At 46.7% G+C, this 13,038-nt stretch overlaps 1 protein-coding gene across 2 annotated transcripts in view; it reads left to right on the top strand.

Moving 5' to 3' along the window:
* Positions 1-13,038, top strand: part of LOC108546171 (homeotic protein antennapedia) — a 179,336-nt gene that overhangs the window by 74,855 nt on the left and 91,443 nt on the right. Inside the window, exon 1 of one of the 2 annotated variants that reach the window (XM_017898118.1) lies at positions 1,437-1,627. The exons of the other annotated variant lie outside the window; for it this stretch is intronic. The gene's annotated coding sequence lies outside the window, so the exon portion shown is untranslated. Of the gene's footprint in view, positions 1-1,436; positions 1,628-13,038 lie in introns of those variants that run through there. 2 annotated transcript variants of the gene reach the window in all.

Raw genomic sequence — 13,038 nt, 5'->3', positions numbered from 1 at the left:
CTTTCCCTATTTCTAAGGAAAGCATCGGATTGCTGTTTCCTTATAAGAAAAATCACTCACTGAAGTGGAATTTTAAGCAGATAGTTTAACACTAGATTTACGGAACCCGTCAATTTGACGGAAGAACTGCTCCAATTATACGATGGTAACAAATTTAGTCAACTTATATTAAGATTGTTAATATAATATATAATTGTTTTTGAATTAAACTAATCGTTAAAGAAAAGGCACGTGGTTTCCTTTACCTGTCAATTTGACAGGTGTCCTTAGAAATAGGTATACAGATAGCGTCCGTGAACCTAGTGTTAAAAATGGTCGTTTGTACCGTGGTAGGATCACTGTTAACATTCTACAGCATCGTGTGCCTCGAAATTTAGAAACCAAACTGCTCGTGTTTTTCAAAATTACGTCGCGTGTTACTTTCTGTCATCGTCACCGTCATTCTTCTAGTAAATACTCGAAGCAGGTACTAATTTCTAGCTGCCCGATTCATAGTTTCGTTCGAGGCAGTCGTTAATTTCCACTGGTTCGATTAGAACGAGGAACTACGAGCAGTACAGCAACTTTTCGTATCCCGTTCGCGAAGAAAAATCCGATTACGAAGGTTTAAAACAGTTGGTCGACTCATTGTTCACGCTTTTGTTAACTACATTTTGTCCGTAATAAATTGGGCGCTGAAGCCCACTTCCGTAATCATAAATCCCACCACGCTATAACATACGTTACAACACACGCCTGGACTATTTTCAAACAAGCGTAACCCCCCGCTGCCCACCGGCGGACGAAAAAAAAAAAAATCGGAAATTTACAAGCCGAGCTTTTCGCAGGAACAGGAGACACCGCGCTGATGTCGAAACAAACGCGATAACCTTTGTCCTTCGAATCCTTCCAGGCCGCAATTTAATTCGGGACAAAGAATCACTCCGACGCAGCTTATGCCATCGCACAGAGACCCCTCTACGCGCGCAATAATCGCTCGGTTTATCACGCAGATGCGTTTAATTGCTGCGGGCAAATTAATTAGCCGACACACTCCTTTGCCGGTTGGAAACTTTTTCCCAAGTCAGCCACCTCCCCAGAAACTGCTCCTGTTCTCCTTCGTCGCGTAGAACTCGCCTCCACCGGCGCGTGTACCAATCCACCGATAGGGGTACCAGTATGCCTTGCATAATCGGCACCGCTGCATTTTTTCCACCGAGATTCCGAGTCGAAAACAAGTGGGCGCGTTCTCCGCCGGCATAGGTGTGTCCGTGTGGCGTATCCGGCGGCCGGTGTGGGTGCGTCGGTGTGTTTCCCGCGCGCGCCCTCGCGCGCCTTCCTCCTTCACCGGCGCTGCCTGCCATCGTATCAACATCGCACTTCATAATCCTGCCAGTGTTTCCGCGCGTCTCGATCCGTTACCTCACCGCGATCGGCTCTTCTTCTCTATGCCGCCAGTCTACCCGCTCGTGCAGTGAACCATCCGCGTTTCTCCATCGTCGCGCAGTTCCTCGCGGTTCCCAGGTGTCTCTCGTGTTTGCTGTCACCTCGCCTCAGCTCACGGCCGAGCCCGATAGATGGAAGCGGAAACGGATCCTCGCGTCGCGACGCTCTCGCGGTCATCCTCGCTCCTTTCTGCTCCGGTGCGGTAGGTACACACGTGACCGTATGTAAGAGGCATTGCAATCTTCCGAGTTATATTTATGCTTGCGTAACGTGTTGCGTAACCATTCGAGTTATTTTCGCGGATGCCTCGGATACGGCTTCGATGCCGCTTTGTTGCGCGGACTCTGTCAATTCTGCGAGCGATCGTGATGGTGGAAGGTACGAGTGGGACGTGGATACCCGGAGGATTAAAAAATGGCTGCTCGCCGCGAAGTTGGAAATTCTGCGGAGGTTCGGACGAGGGTGAAAAAGTTGGTTACAATTTGTTCCGTTGCTCGAGGGGGGGCAGGGCTGTCGAAATGGAGAAAAAGAACGGGACGCGCTCCGACTGAGGGGCCCCGGCACTTTTGAGGCCGGCCGAACGTCCGGAATACTTATCTCGAAATAGATCGCGAGAATTCGACGAGACGTGGCCCTCGAAAGGGTGGCTCGGAATGCGCGCGAGCAAGGATTTTTCCTAGTCAGCTCCGTGCCCGGCGGTTCTTCTGCGATATATCAGGCAATACGCGTTTCTGTCGTGCCAAAGTGAAACGCCATTTCTATCCGTCAGGCATCGAGCCAGCCGTGCACGATCCGTGGCTGTTCTTCTTGACCCTTACTTTTTGGTATCGTGCTGCTTTCGGCCGATTCTACGGACGTTATTGTGACCGGGCTCGTAAATCAGCTGGAATTTTTAAATTGCCCGTGTCTCACGGTGTTTCTTTCCATTCTCCCGTTGCTCCTGGTGGACGTGCCTCGCTAGATTTCGTGGAAACTTAGAAGACAGTTTTTGGCCCCGGCCAAACGTAACGCCGCTATCACGCGAGTGTACCGAGCTGGTATACCTAGTTCGAAATCAATTGGTCGCTAAAGGCCATCGAACGTGGTTACAACCACCACTCGCGTCGCTCTATCATCGTGACCGTTTTACTACGACGAGTGTAATTCAAAGACTCGATCCGCGTGGCGAAATTACGATATTTGCCATGGAGAGCTAGCTCCCAGCGAGCAATTAATTTGTCCCAAGAGAGCGGATTCAATACGCGGCTATTGTATTAGCTCACGAGCCTAGGGAAACGGTCAGACATGGAGGGGGGGTTAATCTTGGCTAAAAATTCGCTTGTAATTGCGATCTTTCTCTATGAGAAATAGCGGCCTGTTCCGTCCAGCGAAGAGTGGTAGGGGGAAGAGGAGGGTGAAAGGAAGGGTGGGTGGGAGGCTAGACGCAATTTGCCCTGCGGGCCCCGTGGGTGGTTGCTCGGTTCTTGGTTGTGTTGTGCAGGATTGGTCAGACGTCTGACAGTTGACGGATGACGAGCCGGCCTTTCAGTTCTCCCCTTTTACGCCCTCGACGCGAGGCTTTAGACCCAGGTTCGGTTCCTGCCACGTCCATTATGCGCCGTGAGGCAAGGCTGAACCGGGCGTAACGGGATTATTAACTGAAATAGGCGTATAAGTCATGCGTCTTCGTCTACCTCTGCCCCCCGCGCCGTGCCCCTCGCCGGGCGACTCTTCTTTTTCAAAAGTCGCCATCGCGCGTTTCTACGTTCCCAGAGAGTGTAGAGGTCTCTTGAAATTAGAGAAATTCCCCGCTCGCAGCCGCGAGAATTCTCGGCGATGGCTGGCGGATAAGCAGCGGCACGCAGTCGAGATGCAAATCTCGGTACCTACTCGTGGAAACATTAAAAATAATTTCTACTTCTCGCCGGTTTTATTCGCCCTCGACGACGCCGTTCTTCTCTATCCGCATGGCTCCTGCTATTGCCACACTGCCACATCCTTATCGCGGCCCGATCGTTATTGCCTTGATCTTACACGCGTACGACCCACCGCTAACTTCTCCAGCCGTGAGACTAGGCGGCGCTACCGCCGCTTTCTAGGTTAGGACAAAGAGCGAATTCGCGGAAAGTCCGTTTCGGTAATAAATATTCATGCGTCGGGGTAGAATACAGGGAAAGGGGGATCGATCAGAGGGTAATTCCCCGGTACCAAAGGAAAACTTAACCATGGTGACCGTAGACGGACGAAAAGGTGGAAATAATTTTTCTCGGAGAGCGCGCGTCGCGAGGCGACACGTAAGCATGGCGGCCGATTCGATCGATCCCCGTGTTACACGGAGAAGACATTTTTCGATAACCACGGCTAGAGATGGCCGGCGAGGCGGTGCTCGATAAGCGACTTGTCGGATCGGGATTTTTCGATGCCGGACGCGCGATAAAACGGCCGGCTGGCGCGATGATGCGGATCTAGAAGCGACGCGCGAAATGTTCAGCAACAGAATCCGCGCTTCGTGGTCTGGTGGTTAAAGGAACGGCGCGGTGTAAGAGGTATACACCGGTGTCACGTTTATCTGGCCGGCGATCGGTTGCGCGCACCGCGATTGCGCGAAACCGCTGCGTGGCGCTCGCGCGAGCCTCTACCAGGCAGGCGTACCAACCTCGTGTGTAACCGGCAAACCGGTTGAACTTCTCGCCGCGTTTCCTGCCGATCTTGTTCGCGGAAAAATCGCCGCCAGTTTTCTACCTCGGTTAAAATTCGATTTCTCGACGAACGAGCCGAGCTGTCTGCGTGTCGCCGCTGCGTGTCGCGGCTGGTCGGCAAGGAAATGGGGGAACTCGTGCGGGAAATTATAGTCGTTCCTCGATGATTCCTCGCGAGAGAGATTTCGGATAACGATTCGCCGACTGGCTACGAGCACGAATGTTTCTTCCTCGGCGGTGTATTTTAAAAGCAAAGCTGAAAGAAGAAAGAAGCGAAGGTGTCGGCCGGGGTATCCCTCTGTGGTTTTTCTCGCGAACTACAAATGACCGCGCGCGGTAAGTAGCGCGTCTTACCGTCTACCCCGCGATAGGCTGGCGCGCATCGTTTATGGTATACGACAGCGATAAACGTTGCACACCATAATGCCGCGATGTAAACAGGAACAACGTAAATGAGAAGTAAATTAATTCAGGCACACGGGATCGGCGTGTTTCGCCGAGGGGAGGACGGCCTAACGTGTTTTCAACCACTAATTAAGATTATTCCTCGAGTTTATCGCGTTCTTCCGTAAGCGGTGTGTCGACCTCTCATTGTATAGTTTTGGTGGAAGTTCGTGATGCGTGAGAAAACGGACACGAACCGGCATCCCGGTTTGTGCCGCGATTAAATCTCGCTTCTCTACGTTACGTTCATCGTTGTGCTTGTAAAAACGGTTATGTGGGCTAATTGGTCGTCGTCGATCCTCCTTCTTCTTTTTCCTCCTTTTCTTCCTCCTCTTCGTGCCTCTCCTGCGTTTCTGCTTTTTTCCTTCATCCTTCCCTCCGCTTCTGCATTCGTGCAATCCTTTTTTGTCGTCACGTCACAATTTCCTCCCGCCTCGACGCTTATGAGTTACTGCATCCATGAGGAGTATTACTACCTGTCGAACCTGACTCGTATACTCCGCCGTGGCCTATCATTTATCATCTCATTTTATAGTCAACTGATCGTGCTCCTCGCTGAATCGCCTATAGCGTTTACTCCGGATTAATCCTTCCAGTCTGCCCACCCCACGTACGCGTATCGTATACAACGTAGCAGAGTTAATTCGTTTATCGGTTCGCGAGAAATCTTAATTTTTCCCTTCTTCCTGCCTCTACCGAGAGGGAACAGGATCGCGGAACGAGGAAGAAAAAGAAGGGCAAGAAGATAAAGAATTTAACGGGGAGCGTATTAGAAGAGGAAGACGAGGACGATCGTGGTCGGGGAAGATAGGTGGAAAAATTGGTCAGCGATTTAATTCGCCGTTTCCATGCGGGACAAGAGAGTTATTCGACGCGCGATCGATCGTCTAATCGTTATTCAATCAATGCCCGACATTTCGTGCAGCGCTGTGGAAGGAAAGGTTAGAGGCTCCTTGACGCAAAACCGGCGTGCCTTCACGCGCACTCTATTCCAGCCGATCTCTAATAATATACTTTAACACCTCGCTGGCTGACTCCGGCAGACCACCCAAACGATCGTACCGGTGGAACGATTTGGCATCGCCAGCGGTGGCCCTGATTGGTATTGCAGGAGAACGACGAACGTAGACGCGCAAACAAACAGTAGGTCGGCCGGGGTGATTGATAAGCAGCGCCACGCGCCATTCGACGGACAAATACGATCGTTGAGAAGGCGACAGGACCGCCCGCGGACTGCGTTCGCTAGCCTATCTATACGGCTCGTGAGCGTTCCCCCAACAAGGAGACTCTGGGGAGTTGTTGAAAAACCGTCCCGGAGATTATAGAGCGGAAAAACGTGGTAGTGGAAATGTTAATAACGAGGAAACAGCGGTCACAGCGGGGAAAAAGGTGTGCGTGTGTGTATAATCGGTAGGCAACGCCGTGTGCACCTCCTGCACGAGCAAATACCGAATGGGAAAAGGCGGCAAGACCGCCCGCGGCGTCTCGCGTCGTATTATGTACGGGACAAACAAGAACGATCGCGCTTTTCGCGACTTCAAATGGCTTTCTACGCACGTCGGGATGTCCTGCCATCGGGATCGTTGATTTATCGTCCACCGGCACGGTCCCACGAACGCGTTCGATGCCGTTTTTGCGGCGCGGAAGGGGCTCGCAATAGGAATTAGCGTGGCCAGAAATGGCAGGACACGGTGGTAACGATGGGGAGAAAGAGCTGGTGGAAAGTTTGAACCGAGGGAATTTCGAAATCGGCACGAAAAGCATTTGTGAAACTCCACGGCGAGAACCGTCGTGAGTTCCACTTCGGGCCGACGAGCATAACCTTAATTAGCATTTCGTACTAAACGTATGCACAATTTGTCTGGTATTCGATGTAAATAACGAATGTCGCTGCCGGCAGCGGCCCCGTTGCGAGCCGTTATTTGCATACATGAATATCGAGGCACCGATATCGGATTAAGTGACAACTATCCGAGATAATCGGTGGAAAAAGATTCGGGTAGGCACACACTGGCGGGACGTCCGATACCACCGCGATGCGATCCGGGGAAAAAGAAGGACCGGTTATCGAGAACGATCGTGTTACATTAATAATTTTTTCCCTGTAATTGCGATTTCGTCGCTGCCGTATACATTATGCAAATGCGATCCTGGTTATTCTCCGCCGTTTTATCTCGCCGTTTATCGGCGTAACGATCGCCGCGCGGCATTTTTAAGAGTACACGTGCCGCCGAACATTCCCGAAGTTTTCCGGGCTGGGATTCCCGCCAAACGCCGCACGGCCACCTATCGATTTCGGCAGGAACCGCGTGGAAACGGATGTTCCGGAAAAGCCCGAGAGATGGCGTGCCGTGTGATTCGAGGTCGAAACCCCGACGCGCACCAGCTGTTTCCGTGCTGCCACCTTCAGTGGCCCGCGCAAAATGAAGGCGGTACTGACCTGCGCGTGTCCCGCACCATCATAACACAAGCCGAACGCCATGCTGCCACAAGATTTATGACCCATATCATGGCGCGGCATCTAAACGATTATTTGCTGTTAAACGTAAACGGCTTATAAAAACGAGCCTGCATAATAGAGTAAATATAGGCTCGATGTTCGGCCCCGGTAAATTTATAGATCCACTTAAGACGATCTTGTATCGACGTACTCACCGGTAACCTTTAACCCTCACGGCAACTGTCCAGGACAATGTAGCCTTCGCAGAAACTACCATGCATCGAATTTTTTCCTTTCTTTCTCCTTCGGGTAAAACACTCGAATTTTCGCTTCTTCCTGGCAGATTAATTTTTGTTATATTCTTTTCATACTTTTTCTCACATCGTTGGGGATTTATTTATCGGATCCTTGACAAATTTCTATCCCCTTTTTGTTTCTTTTTCTTTCGTTTCTTTTCATCGACTCGTGCTAAATTAATATTTAAAAAGGACAGAGCAAATCGGACAGCCAACTCGATCAGATATTTGCATGCGTCGATCGTCTTGCTCGTACATCAAGCGCGTGTTTAGAAAGGCAATCGAGCGCCTCCTATGAAGAACGATAATTTATTAAACGGATACGTCATCGCCCTGTTGCGATACTTGTGCGTTTCCCTCATTGAGAATCAGAAGAGTGAATCGCGGCATTTGAATAACAAACGGTATGCAAATTCGTTCGCCCCGCAGTCGTTTAGTCCCCCCTCGTGCGAATCTCTATGCCGCGAAATCCGAAAATATACCCTGTCCATTCCCGGACACGCGTCTTCGATCGTTCTACAACCCGATCGATTTATTATTCGTCCCGTTAAGAACTTTTCAACCAATCGATATTCCTTTCTCGACCGTCACCTTAAACATTTCTCCTGTCTCCGTGCAGTCGATAGCCGACAAATAATTGTCCAACGCCTGTCGATATTTTTCTCGTCCCTCTTCCCATTTCTCGTCTCGCCGGTTTCAAAATGCATCGTGTCTTTGTCTATAAATTTCCAGCTTTTATTTTCTTCCACCGTCGCTATTTGTAGCACGACGAAACGGCGGCATATTTTTGGGGAGGGCGAAATGTCTAAAGATACGTAGAATTTTTCATCTACATTCTTTCCAGATGATTTATAATTTTACAATAATTTTTATCTTAATATCGATATTTTTTAATATAGTTCGGATAATTAAATTTTTACCAACGCGTATTTTAGTAGAATATGGTAACATCGGTGATTATAGTGCTACGATTAGTTTAACATCCTGCACTGGATTATTTTTTCGTTACGGAAGAATAGTAATTCGAAGACTTTATGTCATAAAGTCGAGGATAATTTTGAAATAATAAGTAATAAATCGCGTAGAAATTAAGACGTGGAATTATTTTAATTTGGCATTCCACCCATTGTTATACTTTTTAATATAGCTAGGATAATTAAATTTTTAGTATTGCGTATTTTTAGTGGGAGCATGGTGAACAATGGTGACTACAGTGCTACGATTGTTTAACCCTTTGCATTGGATTATTTTTTCGTCACAGAGGAATAGTAATTCGAAGACTTTATGTCATAAAATCGAGGATAATTTTAAAATAATAAATAAAAAATAGTATAAAAATTAAAAAGTGCAATTATTTTAATTCGACATTCCACCCATCGTTGGGTAATTTTAAATTCGATATATTAATTAACATTGATCTTTAGAATCTGAATAATGGCGACTGAGTGCCTCTCGAGCGCAGGGGATTAGTATAATAAAATAAAAGGAATATCGTCCACTAAAAAATTTTGAATATAGGTATTTCAATAATTTTATGAAATAAAAATGACACTATTTAACGATTAGGGATTTCTAAGGACACCTGTCAAATTGACAGATAAAGGAAACTACGTGTCTTTTCCCTTAACAATTAGATCAATTTAAAAACAATTATTTTTAATATAAGATAACAAAAATCTGTTACCATCGTATAATTGGAGCAACCTTTCCGTCAAATTGACGGGTTCCATAAATCTAGTGTTAATGAAAACATTATGCACCCCTGAAAGCGTCGTGCAATACTTGCGTGTGACTGTCAACCTGTCAATTATTAATGCATTATAAGATAATTAAAAATTAAAAAATTACGATATGCGTGATTGAACAAAATAGGATATTCCATAAAATGATGGTGCCTTCTGACCCTTTTTAATCCGCCATTTTCAACGAAACAAAATATTCTCGCAGTCGTTGAACGATTCGACGAATTTGCTCGCGTGTCGTCGCACGGAAACGCGAAAGTTGGTCGAAAATCCTTCGAAATTATTGGTACTTGCGCCAGGTCGGTGTAGCGGCGATATGGAATAAATTACCATATAAATAGGGTTCGGCGTTACAGCGTATTTCCTTGTAGAACGGCGTCCTCCGACGTTCGTTAATCCGGCCGACTGCTCAGAAATACCATCGGCAGGGAAAGCTCTTAATGTTCTATTCTTACATCTCGCGGCATCTCCGGGGCCAGCGCGGCTTGATAGCCTTCCTCCAAGAAGATTTTAATTAAGCCCGCCCTTCCAATGTTTCGTCTGATTGGATGAGCTAATCCCGTTCCGTAGAAAATTTAGGGTTTCCCTTCTAGAAAGACTCAACCACCGGCGTGGCCGTTAACATTTTTTCGCGGCCTACTAAGAAAATTATAATGATTTATCGGCCGATAAATAAAATCCACCCTCCGGCCCGGGGAAACCTGGCATTCATCTTGTCTCTGACGTCGCCGCGCTTCTCCTGGACAACTCGTGTATTTTTAACGGGCGCGTGCCTCTGCTTTCGTTCCATTTTTCCTTATTCCATTTTCCTTTTCCTCTGCTTTCGATTTTAACGTCGAAATTTCGCTCTACCGGTCCAAGAGTCCGCCATTACTCCTAGAAAAGTGTCCCCGAGCAAGTGAGACGTTGGTCTTCCGGGGAGAGAGCGGTATTATCCGACGAGAAAACATCGTGTTCGCGCCTTTGAAGTCTCTCGGACGAAGTGGAGGCAATATAGATGTCTCGGTTTTGACAGGGCCGTGTTTTCCATCTTGGAAGGGTGCTTAAACAGCAGCTCGTTCGGCGATGAGTTTCCCAAACGGTTGGTCGGCAGTTTTGTCCATCATCGTGGAGGAGCAGTTGGGCCTGCCGGTGGGAGGGAAAGTTTCGGACAGCTGGTGGGGGTAAAAGGAAAGCAGCACGTCAGGGGATGACATCTAAATCTCCCTTTTCGTTTCACGCTCACTGCCCGCCCTTTCACTGGCTACATCGCTGCTCCCTTTCCTCTTGTTCGGCCCCTGCCTAGGGGTGGGCTCCTCGGTACACTCTGTCGCAAAATCTTCCGCCTGCCATTCGGCATGACGACCCTAATTCCTTAATACGCTCGCTTGCTTCGGTTATTTATCTCTCTTAACGGAACCTTCGCTCATGAGACAGTGAAGTCGTCGCAATTGGCGTCTATCTTAAGTCTGATTAGCTGATCAGACTCTTGGTCAAAATTCGAAGTAAAATTTTTGGGACTATGGGTAAAAAGAAATAACTATCGTTATATTATAGTTATCTTTATTCTCTCTTAAGGAAGGTATATCTCAAGTATTCTGACTGTTCGCGTGGAGAGTCAAAACTAGAGTGAAGAGAAAGGGTATGCGATTGCAGCTCGTCCTGGTCCCCTAATTCTTATCTAACGTGTGAAATAAACACTTCACGCATTCCCGGATCCTCTTCGGCGCATAGTTTAAAGATATATCTGTTTCTCTTGACAGATTAATTTTTCTATATTCGATACGTTAAGACGTACCTTGTTTTTAACAAAAATCTTATAATAAAAGATAGTAAAATTATTATAATATACCAATAATATCGTCTAATATTCTGTCATACATATCCCAGGACTTACTTCTTTTCTGCATTAACGAATATTCACACTTCTACACTTCCATCACCCCCATAGGCGTCCACAGTAAAAATTCGCATTCTCTGCCTTGTATCTTAAATATACAGAGAACAATGAAGATTTCATGGCCAAATAAACGATTTTCCATTATTTTCTCTGACGAAAGAACGATGTTCGCTATTTGGCAGAGATTTGAAGCTAAACTCGTTTCTAAACCGTCCCGACTGAGTTCTTCTAATCTACCTATGGCAGTTTATTATTACTACGACAATTAGAGGTGTCAGCAATTAAAAAATGATTTATTTAAAGGAATAAATTCTCGCTCTAATTGCGACGAAACTAGGAAGCATTCTGTGCCAAGGTGGTTCTCTTTCGCGGAAACGCAGGAGGAAAATGAAATTCCTCCACTGGTTTCCTATCTGGCAGCATCTGATTTCGAAATGGGAGCAAGGGAAATTCGTGGATAGAGAGAAAGAGAGAGAGTGGAAAGAAGTTCATTGTCGAAGGTTTTCCGGCGGCTCCCAGGGCCGACGTCGTTACGGTTTCACGCAAGCCAGAGCGCGGCCCGTCGGCGCTTTTATATTTTTATGGCGGTGAAAGTTGGCTCGAGGGGTCGCGACCGTGAAGGCATTTCACGTCCCTAAGTTTCGCCGGCCGCTGGAAAAACGAGGACAATAACAGAGAGACTCTGGCGAGTTTCACTTTTGCCCCACCAGACACGTCGAGCGGGGAAAAACCTTCGAAAAGAAGCAAGGAGAAAACCGTAGGGTCTCACCGTGCTATTCCGGACCTGGATCAGTTCCTCTGGATCCCTACCGGGGATCCTTGCGAGTTTCGTTGCAGACATCGAGGCTTGCATTCGATTCGAGATCTTTTCCGCGATTTGCCGATGGGAAATTCAATTGTTTAGTGAAATAACTGGAAGAAAAGTAAGGAAAATGGTTCTTCGTCGTAGTGTCGGTTATTTGATTTTATTTTCATCAATGAAGATGGAAAACAAGATAATTATCTTTTCCCTTGTCGTTCCAAGAAATTTTCCATTGCGATGCTAAAGTGTGCTAGAATTGCTGATCCACTAGAGTCTACTGTACATTAGAGTGTATGTTAGAGCGAGAGAAAATTAGGGTACTTAGTTTGACGGGAGACTGCCAGGTTGTTTGCATGAAGACATCAGAGGATGACGAATAGTCAGTGGTGCTTGCATCGACGTGGATCGTAAATTTCCTCCCAACATTTAGAGTCCCGAGTAAATAGATTGTTCCTAATTTCGCAATTATTCTAATCCACTCGATTTAAACCGCGGGTCTGACTCGTGGTGCACGGCTGGACCGCTACGCGGCGCTAGTGCGTGACCTAGACCTCAAGTCTTAAGTCACAGTTTCTATTTCTACGAGTGAAACGCATATTACTTAGAAATACACGCGAAGCTAAACAAATATCTCGATTTAATAATCCTTTAATTAAAATGACATTTTCACACCATCTACTCAGCACTCTGTAATTCAGAAGCACACTATGCAACCAATCCAAGAACTAACCTATAATTCATCTCAGTGGGTCTATGTTCATTCACAAGGATTAGACATGAGGACCATTTCGAAAAAATTCGAAAAATTTCGAGATACAGGTAGCCCTCCTACAACACGGCATCCTATAACACGATTCATAAATTGCGGGAATCCTCCTAGAACACGGTTTATAACTCAATAAGAAAATTGCAAAAACCTTTGTACAACACTGTACTTCTACATGAGCAGTGACGACGAAGAAATTGATTAAATTAAAGTTGCATTAAATTAAAATAATATTTTCGTTTTTTTTTTTATTTTGTGATATACATACATTTTAATTTAATAAAAATTAAGTTGTTTACGTAGAATTAAAAAAGAAATTTGTTTTTAGTAAGTTTTCGGAACGTAACCCCCCTTTTTGTACTGGCTCTGGGTCTCATACAACACGGTTTCACACAACACGGCATTTCCTAAGTAGGAACCTATCTACCGTGTTATAGGAGGGTTACCTGTACTCGATTCCTTCGCATTTTGATTTGCTTCAAATATCAAACTACCATCTCAGCCCCAAACCCCGAGAATCCCTTTCCTCTATCAGGACGGGAGAAGGAGGTATCTTCCGCTGATGG

Source organism: Eufriesea mexicana, unplaced genomic scaffold (genome assembly GCF_001483705.2).
Source record: "Eufriesea mexicana isolate 0111107269 unplaced genomic scaffold, ASM148370v2 scaffold611, whole genome shotgun sequence".
Taxonomy (NCBI): Eukaryota; Metazoa; Arthropoda; class Insecta; order Hymenoptera; family Apidae; genus Eufriesea; species Eufriesea mexicana.
Note: the sequence above shows the minus strand (reverse complement) of the source record. Positions and strands in the feature narration are given on the sequence as shown.